Source organism: Pongo abelii, chromosome Y (assembly GCF_028885655.2).
Source record: "Pongo abelii isolate AG06213 chromosome Y, NHGRI_mPonAbe1-v2.0_pri, whole genome shotgun sequence".
NCBI lineage: Eukaryota > Metazoa > Chordata > Mammalia > Primates > Hominidae > Pongo > Pongo abelii.
In genome coordinates, this window is record NC_072009.2 from 39,291,648 (window position 1) to 39,317,160 (window position 25,513).

Genomic DNA, 25,513 nt, shown 5'->3' on the forward strand with positions numbered 1-25,513 from the left:
ACAGTGGCACTCTGAAAATAACCTTTCCTCCTGGCTAATGAACGTGAGGTAGGAACTAGTAATCCACATCCTGAGTGTAAATTAGTAAAGTTAAGTGCCAAATTTCATGTGTGGCCAATTCTTTGAAGGAGCTGGAAGGAAAGTGGAGCATTAATTGGGACCTCGTATGTTGGCTGCAGAGAACAGTATTACAGGTGTGAAGCTGTGAAGAAGAGCACTGGTGCACATGGGTAGAAATATCAACTGATAGATAGGAGCTGATCATGAGGAAAAATAAGCTGGCAAAGCTTGGATCTAGAAAGCAATGTCCCGTGAAGTCTCTTTAACATGTGGAAAGAATGAAGTCAGTCTTAAAATCAGCCTCCCCTTAGCACATGTACATTAGCACTAAGTTTGTTTTCTGCTTCAGTGCTCCAAAAGTGATCCAGAAGAAATGTGCATATGGAGTTTCATTCTCTTGTCATAGCCAAAATTTCCTAGGATACTTCCTTTGGCATGGACATAGATACTGTTGATCTCTGTTTTCCTCATGCTGTACTTGTGATTTTTAACTTTTCAGTCACTTCAACACTTCCTGGTTGTTGGTCCAGGGTTCTAGAAATCACTGACTGTCCAGACACCACCTTTCACTGGGTAACACACTGGGGCATTTCTCTACTTATCAATTTACTACTCGGTATGACACGTTTATTGTAATAAAAGTTACATGGTGGTGCTTCATATAAAAGTGAAAACTTAGGTTTATACAGAAACCTAAGTAGTTTTCTTCTAAGATAAGAAACAGTGGGAATGTTTTGTCTTCAACTAGGAAACTTTCCCCAAAGATGAAAGTTAACAAAAATATTTATTTAATTGGAATGCAATTGTTATTTTTTATCCTCTACTCAGAACACTGTAATTATTACTTATGTTATTAAATGCACATTTGTCTCTTCTTCAATTTCTGTAGTTAGCCTTTTTCAATAAACTGAACTCTCTCTATGGAAAATCTTTCCATTCTTAGCTTGCATCTAGCTGGATATATGACAGACTGTATGGACCAACATCTGTACCACTGGGAACCACACTTTGTTCAAACTGTGGAGCATCATCTATGGTTCTTCTGCCCAGGGTGGCTCTGCAGCTGCTTCTGACTGCTCCTGCTGCCACACTCACTGCCTGCTTTGTTCTGCCAACATTTCCTATTGTATTTTTTATCAAATGTTTCCAGATGGCAATATTGGGTGGGGCCAGTAAGAGAAATGTCTCGATGTAAGTTTTCAAAACTCTATTCCCTATGTGACAGCCACCTCCCCTCACCCATCATGTCCTTTGATACGTCCATCACTCCCCAGTGGCGGGTCTCATCCACATTCAGTCCAAGCTTTGATTAGCTTCCACAGAATCAGACAGTTACCGACTGCACAGAATGTGAACATCCACAAGAGGCCACAATTTGTTTTGTCAAGTCTCATCATTGCGGCAAGGATTTTTTTTTTAAACAAACACAAAAATCCTTGAAAGCAAATCACTAAATAATGTTCAGTAATAGAGGAGACACTAAGTAAATAGGTGGCCTAATAAAGATGTCTTGATTTACCCTCTGACAAAGTACAATCCTTCTTAGTATTTCCTCTGAGAGTGATAAGGTTGCCTTCTGTCTTTTGTGAAAAAGAAATGGTTTAACTTCAACTAGTAGACTTTCCACAAGGGTGAAGAAAGTAACACAAATATTAACTATCCCATTAGTGGAATTGTAATTTTGTATCCTCTACACACACATTATATTTCTTAAATCAGCTATCAAAGGCAGATTTGTCTTTTCTCCAAGTTCAGTAGTTAGCCTTTTTCTTAAAGCTGAACGCTGGCTATGGAAAGGCTTTTTATCCATGGAGAACTTGAATTTAGCAGGATGTGTTACAGACTGTATGAAGCAACCCTTGTGCCACTGTTGGCCCTTCCTCCTGCTGGGGCAGTGAAACATGATATATGTTGGAAGAAGTTCATTAATGGCATACAAATGATGGAGTAATTGCTAGTGAGAATAATTCTAATGCTATGTAGAATGAAAATAAAAAAGGTTAAGTCATTTTGAAAAGAATAAAGAAGTAAATTAAATAAGAATGCATTGCAAATGCAGTAGATTCTAATCTTTCATATCTAACATTATTGTTTTAGGAAATCATTTTCTTTCACCAAGAATACAATACTAATTGCATAAAAATCATGTACATATAAATAGTAGTATCTGGTTTTTCCAGGAAAAAAATCCAAGTGTGAATTCTATAGTAGTCAAGTTTCTTATTTTAATTGTAATTAAAGTCTTGGTCATCTCATTTATTAGCTCTCTAATTTACATATGAAAATCAAAGAAACAATTTCAGAAAACCATTACAGTTTATAAATGTAAGGTGCCATTATTGAGCAAATATATTCCTCTATGAGTGGATTTGTCCCATCTCCCATCAACTAATGATGCAGATATATACACTTGTTGAATTTTATTAGTAAGTAATACACTCTTACAAACACTAATTCTCTTCTCCATGTCCATGTTGATTTTGTGTATACATGTGAGTTGGTTAGAATGTGTCTGCCTTATCTCTCACATTCAACAGAAAGATGAGCTAGAGGTCACATTTATATGAATGATTGACTCAGACAATTAGCAGATCATTTTAAGTAACTTGTTAAAATCACAAATATTTTACTACCTAAAATTAAGTTCTATGGTCACACATTTCTGTAATGAAAGTGTTTTTTGTATTATTAATATATACCTTCAGGAGAAAATAAATTTTACCATTTACTCTTCCTTCTCTGACCACCTCTGTACTTTCTTTTTCTCAGCCTAGCCTGACAATATCTAAGATGCTGGGATAATTTTAGTAGAGTAGGAGCATATATTATACAAACATAAACACAATATTTATTTATTTATTTATTTATTTATTTTTTACCTAAAGTATAATAATAATAATAATAATAATAATAATAATAATTAAAGAAAAAAATTAAAAATAAAAAATAAAAAAAAAAAAGAAAAGGTGAGGTTTATGCTGACACCCTAATGAAGAGAAGTTATCTAGCTGAAGAGTGGCAAAGGAAAATGGATCCATGTGTTTGGTTTCAGATTTCATAAAGACATCAGAGAAAAAAATATATATATTTATTTTAAATGTAAAAGTATCTAACTTAAGAACTCACAAAAACTTTGTTTTGCACAATTTAACTTCAGATTTTAGTTGCTCATACAAAACATATGGTCGGTTTATGATATAACCTAAGTTTAATTTTAATTGCCAAGGTTCAGTATACATTTATACATCTTGAGGCATTTAGGTAGTGTGTTTTAGGTTTTAGGAATTCTTGCATTTGAGAAAACTGAGTCAACACATTTGCATCACTTTGTGTACCATTACCTGTAAGGTTCTCGAAAGTACTCAAGAATCAATCTTGCTAATGTCTCTAAGAAGAGAAATGGATATTCTCTTTAAGGGTGAAGGATACATGAATGCAGACTGAAATAGCTTCCCTCAATTAAGTCTTTATTGCATCAGAAATTGAGCTACATACCAATCTTATTTTAAAAACTCTTGCATAATTGAGGTTTTTCAATTTCAGATAAAGTATTTTGAATCTGTCTTAATTATGATATTGAAAATACAGTACTGAATAAACAGCTCAGGTGGGATACAAAGCATCATAACAAAAAAATACAATACAAAGAGATTTGCCTATTATAGGGTGTATGTGACTTAGATTTGGAGAGTAAAAAGCATCTTGCAGTTGAAAAGGGTTGCTTTGTTAAGTTCATTTTTTTAAGTATACAGTGGGTACAGACTTATTATTGACATAACTTGGCTTTTTAGCAATGTGAGATACTCAGTGTGACTTGATAAACCATCAGAGGACAACAAAGGGCATATATTAGTAACACCTCACTGGCTATAGCATAGAAAATTTCACAGTAGACCACAGTAAGGAAGTATTCAAAATTATCTGTAGAAAATAATTGTGGGTGCTCTATATTAGAAAAGCTGGCAATGTAGAACATACGTGTGGACAGATTTATGAGCTCGTAATGAGTTAGAATAGGCAGTTGTTAGCAATTGGATATTTGAGAAAGTGGGGTAGGATAGAGATGTTAACACCTATGTCCTGGGTGTGATTTGATAAGCTGAGAGAATAGTAATGCAATTTACTGATAGAAAAAGTGAACCTCGTTGAGTGGATTGCATTTTGGAAACATATGGGACACCAAATAAAAAATTGTAATGGGAAGTTGGATACATATGTCCAGAATTTGGAATCATCTAAAAGCATACATATGTTACTACGGAAGTAACAATGAAAAACAGTCATAGAAAGTAATGTCCTAGAATGGAAACATTTTTGGAAAAGTTAATGTTATCATGGCAGACAACATTAATTTATCCAAAAGCAATCTGTAGCCTCTAAGTAGTTAGACTATCAGGATGTAAGAAAAAGAGCTTTTTTTCTTTTTTATTTTTTATTACTATCATTTGTGTGTGTGTGTGTGTGTGCATGTATGTGTAAAAGGAATTCTCGCTGTCTCACCCAGGCAGGAGTGCAGGAGCGGAATCTCAGCTCACTGAAACCTCTGCCTCCTGGGTTCAAGCAATTCTCTGCATCAGCCTCCTGAGTAGCTGGGATTACAAGTGCTTGCCACCATGCCTGGCTAATTTTTGTGTTTTTAGAAGAGATGGGGTTTCACAATCGTGGCCAGACTGGTTTCGAGAAAAATTATAATTTTAAAGAACTATGTTAATGCTAAACACAAATCTTTAGCATTCTTCTAGAATTCTTAGTTGTGTCATCTGCCATAAAATAAGCTAAAGAATTGCACCAGAATTAGTTGCCCAACTCTGCCAAGAGATTCAAAGTTTTATTGTTATAGGTTTCTAGAAACAATCAGACTATATACCTGGAAACTCTATACACACATGCCCACACACAAACACAAAATTTTCACTCAATAGACCTTATAATAAGCACACTGAAAACCTGATAATAAAATAATTATAAAGCTGTAGAACACAATAATTAAAGGCAAAAGATAATTTTAAATTTTAAACAACAAAAATATTAGATTTTAGCAATTAAAATTTTCTAATTGTTCTTTGGTACACCATCGTAGATTTCAAGGAGATAATTAATGTTGTATGAATGACACTGAGTTCCCTATCAATGGAATTTAATTTATACCATTTTAAAAATTGTTTGTAGTCATATATTGTTTATTAAGTAACTTCTTGTATTTGCTCTACAGTAAGGCTAGATCATATCTTAGCCTCATCTCATCCAAGGAGGTGTTTACAGTAAAGGTATACATGTTGACATAATGTGGAAAATATTTGATGTGGATTAATGTGGGTTTCATGTATAAATTTATTATTCTCTTTATTAAGATAAGCTTGAAATGTTTTGTCTAACGAACATTTAGTCTATTCAATAGGCAGTATTCAACAGATATATATCAGCATCTGCTGAGTACCAACACTGTTCATGCAGCAGATAACAATATAGGCAAAGATAATATTAATCCAAATGTCACATGAAAACTTTTGATACTATTAATAATGTGGCAAATGACATGATTTTCACTTTATTATAATTTTTAAGAGAATAAGATAATGAAATGTGTATTGTTTAAGTGTTAGAAGAAGCCTATCCATGTTATTCTTTACCTGAAATTAGATTATAAAAATTACTTTTTTCAAAATAAATATATATCATAAATGTTCCTATGGCAAAAAGAAAAAAAAACCTGGCCTCTGACTTGGAATATAATATCATTTTATTAATTAAGATACATGGTAGAGAGAAAAAAACTATTTTATTTATCTGTCATTGTGATGACAAAACAGACAGGTCTTCTTTTTGTGATTTTTAATATTGACTCCTAAGAACACAAAACAGTTGGCAGTGTAAATATATTGCAATTTAGCCAGCTGTGAAAGAAAATGACTGATCATTAGTAAATCAGGCAATTTTTATTTTTGTTGTTGAAAATTGTTTTACTCATCGTGTGTGTTCTTTTACTGTCAGAATTGAAATCAATTTTGTACTGCCAATTAATATCACTGTTTTATTATCATGAGATTCTTGCTTTACATTCTAAAATGTTGTCTCTGAAAAATGAGTAAAAATCAAGTAAGTTTTATTTTTTCTTTAAAAAGGTAGTCATAAAATGCTACTCATATTTAGTAAAAATAATGAGGTGAGTGGGACATGGTGGTGCATTTGTCTAATCCCAAGTAGTTGGAAGGCTGAGGCAGGAGTGTTCCTTGAACCCTGGAGTATGAAGACTCATTGAGCTGTGAGATATCATCTTGTCCCTGTAGTCCAGCCTGGGCCATGGAGCATAATCCTAAGTATAGAATAAAAAATAGAACTATGAAAAGTAATATAACATTACAGTTTTTAATTCACTTGTAGTAATGCATGGATAGTATACTTAACCAAAATATTTTAAATTGGTAATACACCAAAAGGTCAGATGTTTGGGTCAGATTGCTAACTAGCTCCTCAACTGGCTAAATCTGTAATAATTTGTGAAGTATTTGTTCTAACTGTAATTGATTTTTTATTTGTTAAATGGATTTACTAATGCTACCCGCTTAGGAAACTAACTGATATTAATTAGATTACCTCAAAAACTTGTTCTGAATGACACATATTAGGCAGTAAAATATTAGCTACTACATATTGTAAATTATTTTCATCTGCTTATTTTTAAAGCTCATAATGCACATGATAAAATTCCAGAAGACCGAGAATGGCTGTTAGATACAATAGAACACTCTAAGAGTCAGTATCAAAAATGAGTATATCAGTGCATAAAATGTATGGTAGTTTTATTTGGCAGTCATTTCATTGTTTATCATACTGTTTTTTCTTAGAATTTTGTAGAAGCCTGTGTCAGAATTAAGAACTCTTTTAGAAAAGAATAATCACGGATGATTGAAATTAACATTTTAAGCTGATACTGAAAATTATTCTGAATTCTACTACATTTATATTTGTATTTTCTTTCCAAGGCTAATGGAAGTCTTAAAAAGGAAATGGATACTTCCCTGCCAGGGGAGACACCATGATCATGAAGGTGGCTTTCCCAAGGAAAGGTGGATCTATTGCACTCTAGATGTGTTGACCCATGAGATTTCCCCAAATGTGGGAAACTCGACTGCATAATTTGTGGAAGTGAAGGACTGTGTTTGTGCTTTCACGTGGGAAAAAAAGAAAATTGAGTCATTTCGTGTATATAGAAAATTGAAAGAAAACAATAAACTGGAAAGAATTAAATATGCCTACAAAAATTGTTGTCTGCCAGTACAAAACAATAAAACATCAAATTGTTATTTATTAGAAAAATCAAATAGTGCTAGGATGACACTTGCAAATGCTTGAGAACTTTGTCTAGATGAGGTGGCTGAGGGAAGCCTCCAAAGGGCAGCAGATATATCTGGGAAAAAAGAGAAGTAATTTTTAAATTCATAAGCCAATGTTTATGTATTAATATTGCCCTTAAAAATATTTATTTTGTGAAATTATTAGCATTGGTTTGTTTGTTCTTAAAAAGTAGTTTCCTTTTGGAAGCAACTTGTGTGAAATGGCCTAAAAATTATGTAGCTAAAATAATTCAGAATTTTTCCCTAAATTATAAGTCATTTGCAGGAATTGTAAAGATGTTATAGCTGTCAGCTTTCTTGCATTCCTTAAAAGTTTATTCTAACGAAGAAAATAAAATATAAGGTATAAAGTTACTTTTATAATCAAATTGTTAATATTTAAATATTTAGAATTTGGAGCCAGTTGACCATGATGCTTTAGATGGGCATAAGACCTCTCCAACAGAAGATGCTCCATTATATCCTCATTCAACAGGCTCTATGTATCAGCAGGTTAAATAATAATAAAAATAATTTTATTTTTCAAAACTCATTTTGATGATTTACTTATATGATCTTCAATTATTATTTTATAACATATTTTGTAACTTATCTGCTGTGACTGCAAATTAAAAAAAAAATTTCTAGGACAGCTTTAGCAAGATGATCGGAGGAAGAATAGTTTAAGTGGGATCATCTTTTATTTTACCCTTGTGATATTTTCTTTGTAATTAGGTGCTACCTTGTCCTAGTTCATAAAAATGTGTGGTATTTCAATGAGTATAAAGTAATTTATTTAGCCTTTCTCAAAATCCAGTGGCAGTAAAACTTAACAATTTTGCCAGCTTTAATATGAAATTTACTATAAAGAACAAATACTGACCAAAAATATAAATAAAATCCATTTATGAGCACTTCTATGTTAAAACAAATATTTGTGTTAAAATATTCTGGGAAGATTAGCCACAATGAGAGTAATGCAGATTTCTTTTCTCTTTTCTCTTTTCTTCCCTCTTTTCTCTTTTCTTCCCTTCCTTCCCTTTCCATTTCTTTTCCTTCCTACCTTCCTCCCTTTCTTTATTTCTTTCCTTTCCTTCTCCCTTTCTTCTTTTCTTTTATTTGTTCTTTTGATAGTTTCACTCTTGTTGCCTAGGCTGAAGTGCAATGATTGTGATCTTGGCTCACTACAACTTCCACCTCCTGAGTTCAAGCGATTCTCCTGTATCATCCTCTGAAGTAGCTGGGATTACAGGCATGCATCTGGCTAATTTTGTATTTTTGGTAGAGACAGTGTTTCACTGTGTTAGTTAGGGTGGTCTGGATCTCCTGAGTTCACAATCCACCCACCTCCGCCTCGGTCTCTCACTTGTAATCCTGGGATTACAAGTGGTGGGTCATTGCACCCGGCCAGGTTAATCATTTAAAGTAACATTCAGCATGACTTCTCATCAAGTTCATGTAGCCAAGGGATGGAATTACCTAAATTACAACAGTTGCCCAGAATAACAGCTGTATTGCTCAGAAACCTTAGTTTTTAACACCAGAAAAAATACAAAATGGGGAAAAATGTAAAAAACAAGAAGATTTTAATTATACACGTTCTTCACAATTAATGTTTGATAGTTTAATTTCTTGTTGAGATAAAGAATATGGATATATTTTAATAGAAATTCTAAAATATTAAAACCAATATGCACAATTTTCATATGTCACAATGTGTGAAGCATAGTAGATTATATTTTTGTGCTTGGGGCACTTTTGTGGTAGAATTTATTAAATGATGCTTCTAAAATTTGGTTTCATCTAATCCCAGTGAAGTGCATATTATCTGAATCCACAGTACCTTGAATCACCATTGTGCCAAGATTTCTGACTGCTTTGCTAGCCAGTCACAATTTTCCTTGAAAGCAGTAAGTCTCCTAGTTTATTTCTATATTATTTTAAAGCTTTTGTTGTTAGATGTAGGGTTTACTGAGGATATAAGCGCCTTCTGATTCTAAATATTTCATATAATTTTTTATTTGATGTAATATCTCAACACCCATTGTTGGAAACAATAGGATATGAAGTGTGTTGCATAGCTTGAGGAACAGCAATTTGTTTGTTCAAATTGGTTAGAATATACTATGTTTTTATCTTTTTATAGTACATAAGCAGTAGCATCAACTACTGTGAATGCAACATGCAGTCTACCTTAGTCGAGACCTATAAATACACCATCAGGGCTACTGATATTTGTACATTGTAATCCAACTATGTTATGGCCCTTCCTAGTTGGCCTATTGTTATTTGCCGTCTGTTTCTCTTGTGGCCTAGACTTAGATTTTGGAATTTCTGTTCCTTAGAGGGTGTAAGAGAAATATGTGTAGATTAATCTTATCTCTGTATTACTGCTGCATCTCTATAAGTTTGCTACCTCAAGTGAATGCATCATGTTGTCCTGGTTCTAATCACCTCCCAATCATCCTGGAGAGGATTCTTCAAATGGAAATCAACATGTCCTTCTTTAATGCACCCCTTAAATTATTACTGACATATTTGTGTAAACAGCTTTCCACATCTAAACTTCTATTTATTTTGAAATCTATAACAAATTATTCATACCTATATTCTCCCTCCTATACAACCAAACTTTAGAAACTATTCCTTCTAACTGTATTTTTTACCCATCAACTGACTCACTTATTTGTTTGCTCAATATCTTTCACAGCCTATAATAATCTGTCATTCTATTTTCTACCTCCATGAGATCAACTTTGTTATTTCTCACATATAAATAAAAAGATGCGATCTTTGTCTTTTATATTTCCTGGCTAATTTCACTTAATGTAATGTCCTTTGTATGAAGCCTTTTTCTGAGTAATGTTTAGTCAATGTGTTGAGGTTTTCATGAAACTGAAATAATCACTTACATGAAATTTACCTTAACTGTGACCAAAATTCCTTGGGTACATAGGACTGTAGTTTGGAAACAGCTAAATGAACAAAGATGTCTTGAAGCTGTCTTAGGACACTAATATTGTACTCTTTTCTATCTCTTGTCTTACTTAACTTTGGTTTGTCTTCAAATAAATAAAACAATTCTAGTAAATTATCTTGGGTACCAACATTAAAGATCAAAAGAAATCAGTAATGCACTGATTTAACTTTATAAATACAAGGAAAGAAGTTACAACAAATACCAAAAGTTACTGAATAAGATGATATACTGATTATGCTCCTAATTTTCAAAACACTTAATTTATTTTTAAGTTTTATGATTATTGCTTATTTCAAACATGGACTGTTATAACTGAGTTCACAGAGAAGTTATTATTAAAGAGCAATAAAATAATAATATACACTGGACGTAATACAGTAAAGTTTGCTCAAGTAGGCAGGAGTAAAGACAAGTGAGTCCTCTGCCATGAGTAACTTTGGGGGAATAAGTACAGTTTGGGGAGTAAGTTAATTAGTCTTTCTAGGATTCAGAATCTTCTTTTGAGAATAATGCATTTTCCAAATTACATAAGATTATTTACATGATTAAATCAGAATTATTAACACTCAATAAATATGCCTATTAACCGTAGTTGTGGAAGGAAGGGGAGCATAGACAGAAGCTCCAAAAGTCAAAATATGTCTGTAGCCATATAGCAAAATACTCTTTGTTTACAAGTATCTAAGAAATGTCTGTATGCTTTTAATTGTGTCTTAGGCTTGTGACAAAGAAAGAAACAATATCCACATCCTGCCCTGGAGAAGCTGATTGCATAGAAAAAGAAACAAGGCAGACATATGTGCCACAGTATGTTGCTGAGACAACATAAAGCCAAAGCAACCAAGTACAAAGGTGAGATATCTAATTTGCAATTTTATATTCTGTCTGTTTCATTTGCTTCTTGCTGGTATGATTAACCATCACTATATGTGTTAAATTCCACACCCTAGGGGGCATACGGGCTATAGTATCGGAACTTACATTACAATTTTTCTTCCAATAGTGGCTGTTAAGGAAGTATTGGTGAACATCCCATATGAAGACTCTACTAATAGTAAATCTACCATGACTGTGATGTTTGGATGACATAATTTACTGGATCTAGCAAAGAGAAAGAAAGTGTGTGTTTTGTAATCCTATATATGATAAGTGCTGAGAAGCTAGTAGCTAAAAGACAAACTATTTCTGCCCACTGAAAGGAAAAAAAGAAGAAATTGTAGAACCATTTACTACAGTTAAAATATTCTAATTTTTAAATTTAGTTTCTATCAATATCTGTACAGAAAGGTAAAAAAAAATAACAATAATAAAGATCTTGAGTATAAACATTACCAAAATTTAGGTATCCCATATTCTCTTATTTGGAGATGTATCCTAAATAGGTGACCTACCACTATGATCTAACTTTTTTACCGCTTTATATTCAGATGAATACCTTTCATGGGCAGTTTCATGATAATTCTTAACTAATATTTTTTACAAGTTCACATAACATAATTTGAAGAAGAAATTTGTTTCTTTAGCAGAAAAAGCTCTCACTTGAGAAAAATATAGAGAGAATTTTAGAAAAAGCACAGATTATGAAAGAGATAACATAAATATATCAGTCATAGTATCTCAGAGATTTTAGCCATATTATGAAGAAGATCTTCCCGCATAATTCTTTTAAAGTACAGTAATTTCTGAGAGAAAAACAGTAGCTGCTATCAGAATCTTCAAAGTAATAATAATTTATAATTAGAATTTACCTAACTGTTCTGCTTCTCATCTTTGAAAACTCATTGTCTATATTTTCACCTATGCATTCAATTGCAAGAATACTGTTCCTGGTGGAAACTATATATATATATATATATATATATATATACACACACACATAAATTATATATATATTATATATAGTTTATACTATATAAAAACTATATATAATATATAATTATATAATACTATATATAGATTTATATATAATATATGGATTTATATAACAATATATTATATAATTATATATTATAAAATATATATAATGTATATATAGTATATTATATGTGGCTGTTGGATCACAGAATTCATGTGACAAGTAGCACCAGTATTTTTGAGTCCCACAAGTTTTCCGGTGGGTGAGCTCTAACAGAGAGCAGATATTCCCACTCAAAGGTGCTCACAACCTGAGATAAGAAGAAAAAATAATGCTTGTAGTATGAAAATAATTCTATCCACTTGTCTGTTCATCAAGTGACAAATTAATATCAACAACAATTCATTTATCAATACAGCCATCTTTGAAGGAGTATTTTAAATTTTGATATTAACAGCAAATCCAGTAACTATACAGATTTTTAACTACAGATCCCTTAGGTCCATATTTTAATGGCATTATCTGTTTGTTTTTTTAAAAAAAATTGTTTGTTTAAAAAAAATCTTTTGAATATATACATTTTCTATTGTCAATGCAACTGTAGATAAATTAACAAAAAAAAGTGTTTTTATGGAGGAAACTCTTCTTTCTACATAGATCCCACAAGACAAATAAAGATCTGACCTTTTAAGCAGTGAGTTTAGCTAGAAAATTCTGCAATGTGCTAGAAAATACACTCACACAGATAAAAACATAAACAAATATAACTTCACATTTTCCAATTAAAGATCTGTACAGAATGTGTTGTGAATTGTATTCTTAAACCTCAGTTTTCTCTTGAAATGAACTAAATTTTGTTATCATTTGTTAATTTACTTATATGACTTCCCACCCTGAGTTTCAGTTCTGTGTAAGATTTGAACATTACTACTTACTTTGTTGGACAGAGGTGGATATTTAGAAGTAATACAGTGCACTCAAAATTTTTCTTCTCACATTATGATTTTTAAAGCCATACCTCTCTTAGAATTTAAATAAAATAACATTAAGCAACTTCAAGGCTTGGTTTATTAAAATATTTCTCATGAACACATTTTAAATACAAACATTTTGTACCATTAAATTTGGCTTCTTTTTACACTAAGATTTCAGTGTTTTTTAACATATTATTCAATAAAACTCAGTTTAGTTATCAACACCAAGTATAGGGGAACACTTAAGAAATACATAAATTTTTAATTTAATATTGTCTGACATAAATTATTTTAAATATATAGCAAATAAAATGTTAAATTAGTTGATCAAAAACAAACTAAAAAAAGAGTTAATTTTTTTTCTAAATGAAAATACACTTTCAAAGTCAACTCCTATTAATGATCAAAAACATCTTTATAATTTAAAAACTCCCTAGGTATTCCTTTGTCTATATAATATATTGCATTCAAATTCAGGAGTTTGAGATCAGCCTAGCCAACATGGCAAAACTCAGTCTGTACTAAAAATGTCAAAAAAAAAAAAAAACTGCCATTTAAGCTGGCAGGTGCCTGAGGTCCCAGCTACTCAGGAGGCTGACTCAGGAGAATTGCTTGAACCCGAGAGGCAGAGGTTGCAGTGAACTGAGATCCTGCCACTCCAGGTTGAGCAACAGAGAAAGATTTAATCACACCTCACTCACATGCCAAAAATAAAAAATAAATAAATAAGAAAAGATCAAATTAACTGTGAATACATCAGGTATTGTTTATGTCAGTTCACCTGAGCAAAGACAAAAATCCATGTACTGATGGAACTTATATTTTCACTTTAGTGGAAAGTAGTGACAATATCTAATGATTTTATTTTTATGTAAGAAAGATAAGGATTTTGGGTTCATTTATAAGCAGGTGAATAGCATAAGCTCAAAGGAGATTGGAGCAAACTTCTTGAAACAAAAAGGAGCGCAAAACCTCTGAAGTCACAGTGTATACTGAGGCTCTGAACAAGAAAGAGGATGGTAGAAGAAGATATGCAAAAGACAATAATAAGAAAATAATATATGGTTTTTGTGACATTATAAAGACCATGCTTTTAGCTTAGGAAAAAGGGAAGCTGGTATTGAATGTTCATAGGTAGAGTTACTTTTTAAAGTAAGGGCAACATTCTATACTTAAATAATAGTGATGGTTTCATAACATTGGGAATATCCTGCAAATCACTGAACGTGTACTTTAAAATGGTTAATTTTATAGTATCTGAGATATAATTCACCTAGTTGTAATAGTAGTGATGGTGTAATACTTGTAATAGTGGAAGGTAGGAGATCAGTAAAGAGGCTGAGTTAATCAGATGAGAAATGTGGATAACCTGTATCTGGGTGACAGCAAGAAAAATAGGGAAAAGTGGTTAGATTCTGGACCTGTTTTAAAAGGAAAACATGCAGAATTTGAGGATTAATAGAAATGAGGAGATGTAAAGAAAAGCATCAAGGATGACCTTACAGTTTTAGGCCTGTGCAACAGGATGTAATTACTGTCAGGTGAAACGGGATACACTTGGGGGAAGTTGTTTGGAAGGAGCACCAGAATTCAGTGTATAGCCTTGAGATCAAATTGCCTTTTAAACATGAGTATGTGCAATAGAGCCATATATGATTTGGTCTTTGGTAAGAGACTGGCAGGAGATTACCATTTGGGACTCATAGTACCATTCAGAAATCCATCGTACAGGAAGAGATAACTGGGAGATTGAGAGCAAATTTATCAGGAATAGTTCAAGGAAGAGGGTGAATAAGAAGTAACTTATATTTGGCCAGGCCTGGTGGCTTGCATCTCCAATGCTAGCACTTTGGGAGCTTGAGGCAGACAGATGGCTTGATCCTAGAAACTCAAGTCCAGGCTGGGATGCATGGGAGAGACACCATTTCTACCAAAATTAGCTAGTCTGTGTGCCTGTAGTCACAGTCACCCAGGAGGCTGATGTGGAAATATCACCTGAGCATGGGAGTTTGAGGCTGCAGTGAGTTCTTGATGGCACCACTGCACTCCAGCTTGGACAACAGAGACAGACCCTGTCTCAGTAAACAAACAAAAAACAAAGACAAGAAATTAAAATATATATATATATATATATATATAATATTTGGCGAAAAAAAATGGTGATTATTTTAATTATAGTATATTTGGTAAACTGTTGGGGATGAGTGCCTGACTGGTAAGGTAAGTCTAATTTTCAAGTGAGAGCACATTATCAATAGAAAAAAAATTCACCTGAAATTCAATATAACATTTTAAATTTAGCAATTAGGGTGTCACTGATGGTCTTTGAGAAAAGACTGTGACTTCATTGTTGTGGGATAAAACGTGAGACAGAACATGAACTGATGGAAAGAAAATATCTAATAGAAATTCTCTGTTGAAATTAAAAGCAGAGAAAAGTGTCAGTACCAAAAGAGACAGTTTCTGTTGTGGATCGTAAAATATGGAGTTTTTATATATGTGTGATAAGAAAATCAGGGCAGTGAAGAAGAGAATAAAAGAAATTATGTGAAAGAGGAAAGGATCAATCACATTGATGGGTTGGGTCCAGGAGGATGTATTTTAAAATGTGATAAAGCTTTTTGTCTTTGAATAAACACGTGCATATAGTTAAAGGTGTGATTTAGATCAGAATAATAAACAACAGAAGTTGAGGAATTTAATACTCTACAGTAAAAAACTTAACAAATTGAAGGAAACGATGTTTATGATAAGTTATGAGAATAAAAGCAATGCAAGGAAAGTTCAGGAAATGAACTTCTTATCAAATAAAAATAAAATAGGTAATTTCTTGATTCTTCCCTCCCACTTTTTTAAACTACTACTTCTATTTTTCCCATTGATATATTTTAACAAATGACCAACATCTTCTGGGGAAATATTATGTTCTGTCTCTGCTAATTTGCATTATATTCTTACACATTTCATGTCTTTTTATTATATTAATAGAATTTTTAGTCAGAAAAGTTTTCTGTCTAAATTCCATTCCAATATTTACTTGATTTAAAAGTAAGTCAAGTAGTTTACTTTTAAAAGTACTGTTGCCTTTTATCTTCCTTTCTATTCACTTTTGTTGAATATTGCTTCCCACCCATAATGACTAATTGATCTTCACAATGTATCATTAATTTCTCTTATAGTTTGTCTAGAAAGAACCTAATATGAGCTTCTTCATACCCTGCCCCAACAAAATAGAATTTACACCTTCTATAACCATGCGAAGTCTGGATTTCCTTTCTATTTAAAGTGAAGCTTTACTTGATTAATAACTTCATAGCATCAAGCCAAGCAACAGTATTTTACATGCAAAATGACCAACACCTAACAATAAGCGGAATTTAAAGGGCCCACTGTTTTTAGTCCTTTCCAAATTAGAAATATCTGCTAGATAGTTTTCTTAGTGTCATCACGGTTGGACTTGGCTTAGACCTTGTACGGTTTTGTTTTAGTCAATGTCAGCGGCAGACACTGGCTGCAGAGCACAAAAAGAAAACTTATGAGAAATATATCCCTTTCTTCTTACTACTTGAAGACAGGACAATAATCTTGATGTTAAGAGGTAGTTAAGTCCTCATAGTACTTTTGTTGTCTATTTCCTTGAAACAATGTTTGCTGAGGAAATAGTATGTCAAGTTATTTGACATATTGACTAAATTATGTCAAATGCTTTAATTGACTGCATTACGTCAAATGGTGATTCAATATTTCCTAAATCAGATATATATATTTTTATTGTGATTAGTGATCCATATTTACCTTTTTACATTTTCCATGAATAGTGAATTATACGGAATCTTGTTTGCTTCTATTTGGATTTGATACGGAACTATACTGGATTCACTGAAAAGAAGAGTTTGAATTAGCAGCATGCTAAGAATGGACACCGTGTTTGAAGAGACTGATAAAGAAATTACAAGAGGAGTTTCATGTTTGGAAGAAAAAATGGTCCTTGGGCACACACACCATATGAGCTTTACTTTCAGTATTCTCTGCACAACTGTTCGGTGCTATGGTGAGGCCTCTATGCATTGTATATATTTGAAATTAATTGAAAAGCCATTGACAGATTCTGATGTCATTTGCCATGAACTTTATTACTGTGTAAGTACTTTTGGATCAAATTACCCTAAAGTTTTTCAAAAAAGACTTTAGAAGAAATAAAGTTGCATTACTTTTTTTGGCACGTTCTTCCTTTAGGATCTACAGTGAGGTAAGGACACAAATCTCTCTCATTCTGTTTCCAACAAGTAAATAGAATACAAATAGTTCACTAACAAGATTAAGGATCAGGTAATCATTGTTCCTCTAAGTGAAATGCATCCCTGTTTAGTTTTATTTAGTTTTCACAATTTTGAAAGTTTTCCTATTCAATTTTTATCAGTCATAAGATAATGATAGTTTTTAAAAAATGAAGATGGGATTTAGTTAGTGGTTTTTTCTGCTCCCTTTAATATTATTCTCATTCAACCTAACGGGCATTCTAAATAGTAATGAGGGATATGAATATAACCTTAAATTAAGGAATGAGGGTAGAGTGAGAGAGAAGAGAGTATGGCTCAAAAATAATCTCACAAGTTTTATTTGTCAACTCCTGTGATTTAACATGTTAGTAGTAGATTTTCTACTCATCCTTAAATTCAGAGCTGTGACGTAGAATATAAAAATGTAGCTAAACAATTCATTTCCATATGACTTCTGTCTGCTACTATACTGATTTTCACGAGTTCTATAAATTTTGTAAGAACTAATTTCATTCAGATCTGCATTTAGGCTTCCAAGATAGTAAAATGTATAAAAAATATATACATTTTATAGAATTAGGATTCATTGGGGATAAGTATTACCTTTCTTTAAAAGGTAAGAGCAGAAGTTTATAAACACATGCAAAAATGTGCAATCTCACAATTTAATCTATTCAAATAAAAATTAGTAATAGCTAGACCATTAGTGACACTAGCAGGGCAATAAACCCTCCTGCAAAGCCAAAGCATTAATACCAGCGATAATACATTAAGTGGTTTTGGGCCATAATCTGGAGAAAATTTAAGTTTAATTGACTGAATCTCCTGAAAGAGAAGGACTTAGGCATAAACAAAAAAAAAATGAACAATACATTAGCCAGAAAACTCAACAAATAAATAAGACACCTGAAAATATTAGAACCAATAAATCTCCATGTAGTAAAAACACACCTAGTTTTGTTGCTGTAGTTGTCATTGTTTAGAGACAGTGTCTGTCACCCAGGCTGGGGGGCAATGGTGTGATCTCACCTCCCTGCAACCTCCAACTCCCAGGTTCAAGGGATTCTCCTGCCTGAGCCTCCCAAATAGCTGGGACTACAGGCACACACCACCAAGCCCAGCTCATTTTTTTGTTTTTAGTAGAGATGGCGTTTCACTATATTGGCCTGGATAGTCTCAAGCTCCTGACCTCGTGTTCCACCGAACTTGGCCTCCCAAAGTGTTGAGATTACAGGCATGTGCAATCATGCCTGGCAAGAGTTTTCTTTGTTACAATGTTTATTTAAGAAACTTTATACATTTCTTAAATTTCTTGCAATAGGCTGAATATGGTGGCTCACACCTCTAGTCCCAGCACATTTAAAGGCCAAGGCATACAGATCATCTGAGGGTGGCAGTTTGAGGCCAGCTTAGATGACATGGTGAAACCACCCCTACTACAAATACAAAAGTAGCTGGGAGTGGTGGTATGCCCCTGTAATCCCAGATAATTAGGAGGTTGAGGCAGTAGAATCACTTGAACCTGGAAGGTAGAGGTTGCAATTCTGTGATGATGAGAAATGTTGAAATATTTATATATATTATGTGTGTGTATATATGTATATACACACAGCCACAGAACACACACACACACTACACCTGTTAGCTGTGTATATGTATTCTTTGGTAAACAGAAGATACATATTTTTAATTGGGTTATTATTTTCTTGTTCTTTTGAATCTGTTTTTATTTCCTTGTACATTTTGATTAACCCCTCATCTAATGGACAGTTTGCAAATATTTGCTCTCATTATATTAGTCTGGTGATTTATTTTATTTTATTATTTTTTCTGTAAAGAATTTTTCTTGTATGATGTAACCTCACTTTTCTGTTTGTGCATTTTTTTTTGTTTGCGTTGTTGAAGTCTTATCCAAAAAATATTCTTGCCCAGACCAAGGTCATTAAATGTGTTTTGTGATTTATTCTACTAGTTTCACAGCTTGGTGTTGTCATTACATCTTTAATTTTAAATATTTTTAAATATATATTCTTATAGGTCAGGTCTCACTATATTACCTAGTGTAGAGCTCAGTGGCGTAAGTGTTTCATGCTATAGCTTTGAAGAGTTAGGCTCAGGTGATCCTCCCTGCTGGGACCCCTGAGTAGCTAAAATTATAGGGACACTCCACTGCACTAGGCTTTTTAATCCATTTGAGTTAATTTTTGTATTTGGTGAGAGATAGGGTTCTAATTATGTTCTTCTGCATATAGCTGTCTTGTTTTCCCAGCACCACTTATTGAAGAGACTGACATTTCCTCATTTTCTTTTCTTGGCACCTCTGCAGAATATCAGTTGGCTATACATGTGTAGATTTATTTTTGCTCGGTGTGTTCTATTGTATTGGTTTATAACATTGTGACATCCCCAGTTCTGTGGATTCAATCCTCAACCCCATTGACATCTTCAGGATAGCTCTGGCTATTCACAATTTTTGTGGTTTCATATTTACTTAGGATTTGTTTTCAATTTCTGTGAAAAATGCCATTGGTGTTTTGATAGAGACTGCATTCAACTTGTGCACTTCTTTGCATCATATAAACATTTTAACCACATTATTTTGCCAATCAATGAACATAAATATCTTTCCATTTATGCATGTCATTTTAACATTTTATTAGTGTTTCATAGGTTTCAGAAAGCAGATTTTTTTTTATCTCTTTGGTTAAATTTACCCCCTTTTATCCCCCATACCTATTATGAATGACACTGTGTTCTTAAACTTTTGGGTTTTTTTTGTTGTTGTTGTTATTTTGCTGTTAGTGTATGGAAATGCTGTGCAATTTTATATGTTGATTTTGTAAACTGAAATTTTACTGACCTTCTCTATTAGTTCTGACTACTTTTTACTTGTGTTTTTAAGCATTTCCGTAGTATTTCATTAGTATATATGTACAATTTCACTCCTTTCTTTCTAATTTGGGTAGCTTTTCTTACTTTCTCTTGTCTAATTGTTCTGGCTAAGGACTTTTATTATTACATTAATAGAAGTAGTGAAAATGAACATCCTTGTCTTCCTTCAGATCTTCAGAGAAATGCTTTAAACTTTTAATTCCCTTTGAGTGTGATATTAGCTAAAGGTTTGTATACATGGCGTTATCTGGTTATTTGCATCTATGTCTTTTGTTGTGTTGAGTTACAGTTGTTCCACGCAAAATTTGTTAAGAAATTTTATTGTGAAAATGTTGAATTTTGTCAAAAAGTTTTTTAACTTATTGAAATGACCACACAGATCTCGTTCTTTATTTTGTTGATATGATGTATGACATTTAATGATTCCAGTATATTAAACCATTCCTTCATCCCTGTAATGTCACTTGATCATGGTGAATGATTTTCCAAATGGTCATTATAAGTCATTTTCCCAGTATTTTATTGAGGATTTTTACAGTATGTTTAACAGATATATTAGCCCATAGTTTTCTCTTTTTTCTTGTATCCTTGTCTGGTTTTGTAATCAGCATAATGCCATCCCAATGGAATGAGTTGGAACAGTTCCCATATCTTCCTTTTTGTTTTATGTTTTGACTAGGTTAAAAAAAAGTGGCAGTAGTTTCTTTTTTGTGGCAGATAGAATGCAGCAGTGAATACATCAGGTCCTGGGCTTTTCTTTAATAGGTGACCTTTTATTGCTGATTTGATTTCTTAGCATTAATTTGTTTCTGGGTATCAATGATGGTATCTGTTTTATGACCCTGATTTCCTTTATTAGGGGCTTTGTTGTCTTTTTTGTTTGTTTTTTGTTTTTTGTTTTTTTACTTTTGAGTTTAGATTTTTGTTTTTCTAACTCCTTCATTGAAACATCAAGTTGTGTATTTGATATCTTCTTGTAGTTGAAGGCATTTATTGCCATAACTTCCCTCTTAAAACTGCTTTGGTTGAACCTCATAGGTTTTGGTGTGTTGTGTTTCTATTTTAGCCTCAAGAAATATGGTGATTTCTCTTTAATGTCTTCACTGACTCATTGGTTATTCAGAAGCATGTTGTTTAATTTTGATGTAATTATGAATTAGTGATTTCAGAAGAGATACTTGATATGACTTTGATCTTTCCAAATTCATTAAGATGTGATTTTTTACCTAATGTATGACATATCCTGGAAGATGTCTCATGTATGCAGTGGAGAAGGATGTTGATTCTATTGCTTTTGGATGGATAGTTCAGTAACTGTTTTTAGCATTTTTCCTACACGGCATTTTCATCCAATGTTTACTTATTAATTCTGTCTGCATTATCTATTCATTGCTGAAAGTAAGGTGCTGAAGTTTTCTAGTATTATCTTGCATTTTTTTCTTCCTTTGGATCTATTAACATTTGTATTATATATATGCATATATTACTTGTACAGATATATTCCTGTTACAATATGTTTTTTTTCTGCTGGTTAATTCTGTATCCTCTCTTTGTCTTTGATGTTTGGTGGTTTGATTATATTAAGTCATAGGGATATTTTTATTGAAGTTGAATGTGATTGTAAGCCTTTGATATTCCTATAGCAGAATATTTATATTTTATTTAAGTTTGAAAAGGCTTCTGTTATTATTTCTCTAAATAAGCTTTCTACTCTTTTTTTATACATTTTTTTGAGATGGAGTTTGCTCTTTTCTCTCAGGTTGCAGTGCAATGGTGTGATTGTGGCTCACTGCAACACCCACTTTCTGGATTCCAGTGATTCTCCTGAGTTCCAGTGATTCTCCTGACTCAGCTTTCTGAGTGGCTGGGATTACAGATGTCCAACAATACACACGGCTTATTTTTGTATTATAATAGATAAACTGTTTCACCATATTGTCCAGGCTACTCTCAAGCTCCTGACAACATATGATCCACCTGCCTTGGCCTGCCAAAGTGCTAAGGATACAGTCATGAGCCATCACACTCAGCTCTACCACACTCTTAAATGCCAGTGTCTGATACATTTGCTCTTTGGATGTTATCCCATTAATCTCATGAATCTTATTTATGTTTTCTCCCCTGACTGTATATTTTGAATTGACTTGTCTTTGAGTTTTGCTGCTTGACCACTTCTATTGTCACTTCTGTCAATTGTATTTTTTATTTTGTTGTGTTTTTTCTTCAAGATTTCTGTTTGTTTTTTACTCCCATTTTTTAATCTCTTGTGTAAGTTCTCCGTGTAAATTCTCTGCGTAAAATCTCTTATGTAAATTCTCTGATAAATTTCAGAATTCTTTGTGTTTTGCTGGAGTTCACTGCATTGTCTTAAAACAACTATTTTGAATTCCTTGTCAGGCCATGTGTCCATGCCCATCTCTTTTGGGTCAGTCACCACCACTGCTTTATTTTAACCACTTGATGCCATCATGTTTCTCTCATCGATCCTAATGCTTGTGACTGCATCAATATCTGTGCAGTGATGTATGTGACTAATTCAGTGTTTGTAGTTTGTCTTTGTTTGGAAGCTTTCTTCCACAGTAAGACTGTCCAGAGATTCAGGGCAATGAGAAGAAGGAAATTAAGGTCTTTAAGCCTACTATAGCTTCAGCCCTGGTAGCATGAGGGGAAACATTAATGAGCAGACATTCATGGCAGGAGTAATTTGACCGACAATGTTGACTCAGTGCCAGGTTGCACCTGCATCACACAGTTAAGCACTGGGTGCACTCAAGGCCTGTAGCTTCCATGGTCTGCCCTCTGAACTTTATTCAGTGCCTGAGGTTACTCTAGTCAATCAGCAGGAATATTGACTGGAACTCAGCTCCATTCAGCTGAGGTCATAGTTTCTAATCTGTTGCCGGGGTTGGTCTACATGATTACCCCTGAGTTTCAACCTCCCAAAATGCTGGGGTAAGGGGACAGGCAAATAAAAGTACTATGCGTACTTCCTTTGCCCAAGCAAGCCTCCCACCTCCGCCTCCTGAATAGTTAACACTACAGGAATGTGCCACCATGCCTGGCTAAAATTTTGGTGTTTTGTGGTTGTTTTTGTTGGGCTCAAGTGATCTACTCACCTCAGTCTGCTAAAGTGCTAGGGTTACAGGTATGAGTCACTGCACCCAGCTAAAATTTACTTTCTGAAATTTAACTTTTAGGTCATTTCCTTTTACTCAGTCTTATTCCTCATAAATGCAGTTAAGAATGTTATTGCTTTAAAGTTTCTCTTTGGGTATTCCTGAAGGAATAAATGGACTCTATAGTAATTTTCTAAATGGTGTTAGAAAATGAATAATTACTTTAGTTGAGTAAAGTCTATTTGGCCTTTTTTTGTTTTCTCTCTTCATTTCATTGTGTATAAAGATTGTATTATTTTAACCCTCCTGTATATGTGAAATGAATTTTTACTCTTTCAACTGAATGTAGTAGAAGATTGTTTAAACTGATTATTCAACTACTATATAATTTTGGTTTTCTTCTTTGTGCATATTAGTCTAATTATTGGGATAACAATGTCAAAATTAAATTAATTTTCTTCTTAAAATTTTCTGATAAAATTACCTTAATACACGCAAACAAAAATGTGCCCACACATATCACTTAATTTCTAAAACTTTTAATTTTTCTGCTTCTCTAGTACCTTGTATTCCATCACTCAGCAAAATCTGGCAGCTCCACTTCCAGAATTTACTTGAACTGCACAGCTTATTTCTGATTTCCTGTTTTCACCATAGTCTAAAACACAGTTTATATTGCATTTGCCTCCTGTTTTACACTGTAATTTCCTACTTTACAGTCTAACTTTCTATAAAAAAGAAACTACTTTTTCAAGATCTAATTCAGGTAATTCTATTTGTTCTTAATTGAGACTTCTTTCTAGGTGCTGTCACACCTTATAGCATCAGACATGAATGTCTCCATCCAATTTCATGTGTTCCAGTTATTTTATTTTGAGGGAATGTGTATATACATTTATAAATTTGGGTATGTATGTGTTCACTTATTATTTGTTTTTCCCAGGTGTAATATATGTTTTGCATGCAGATATTTACTAAATCCCAGATAATGGAAAAATAACAAATCTTTTTTTTTTTCTTTCTTGTAAGTAAATTATTTTCTGAAGGAGGTGGGTTGGGAGAAATATATCTTAACATGGCAAGTTTAAAAGAGAAAGTGGCCATTGCTAATGAAAATTATTCTCTAACATTTTCATGTTTATCTTTAATAGCATTGCTGATGATTGCTGATGACATATTCCCTCTCCTCAGTTGTGTAGGTGTCATTCACTGCAATATACTGGCCATCCACACTGGCAACGACTTTGCTGCCATTAAGCTACAGGTGATAAAATTCATCTATGTCATGATATGGCATTCCTTGGTGATTATCTCACATGTAGTGACTCTGGCATTTTTCCCTGCATCTCTGAAACAGGGGAGCTTACACTTTCTATTAATCATATATTTTGTATTATTGTTGACACCATGGCTGGAGTTTTGGAAAAGTGGAGCTCATCTTCCTCCCAACACAGAAAATAATTCCAGTTTGGTGTGTAACTATGGGTGCTTATCTTAATCATGCTAGTTATATGCTGCCATCAATTCTCCTGCTGGTTAGCGGTGAAACTGCAGCTGTCAAATGAGGAATTTATTGATAAGAGACAGAGGTGGGCCATAAAATGTACACTACAGCTTTCAGTTTTTAGAAAATGTGATAATAATATTGATATTTAGGTTCTTTGGAGGGAACATTTTACTGAAGTCTTGTTACTCAATAATTGCCGTGTAGCTCATCGTAACCTGCATATTGGCTTTATGCTCATCTTCTGTCAGTATTTGCAATCAAGGTGGTCAGGCAAAGTATTGCCAGGAGATGCTGAAAATCATCCAGAAGCACAGTGATATTGTGTAAGCATCTGGAGAAAATTCAATTAAAAGTTTAACAGTAAGCAGCTGAGGAATTACTATCACTCATGGAGAAGGGTTGGATATTTTCAATAAATGAGTATGCAATATCCATATATACTTTCACAGAACAAAGAGTAAAGAGGGTGAGTTTTACTTTATAAAGATACTCATAAAATATTATAAACAACAAAA

At 33.1% G+C, this 25,513-nt stretch overlaps 1 non-coding gene and 1 pseudogene across 1 annotated transcript; both read left to right on the top strand.

Moving 5' to 3' along the window:
* The first annotated feature begins 7,071 nt into the window (after positions 1 to 7,071).
* LOC129053565 (U1 spliceosomal RNA) lies at positions 7,072 to 7,231 on the top strand. The gene has a single exon (XR_008518353.1). It is a non-coding gene; the product is annotated as a U1 spliceosomal RNA (small nuclear RNA).
* Positions 7,232 to 24,625: 17,394 nt separating this feature from the next.
* On the top strand, positions 24,626 to 25,147 carry LOC129053239 (testis-specific XK-related protein, Y-linked-like; annotated as a pseudogene).
* The last annotated feature ends 366 nt before the right edge of the window (positions 25,148 to 25,513 follow it).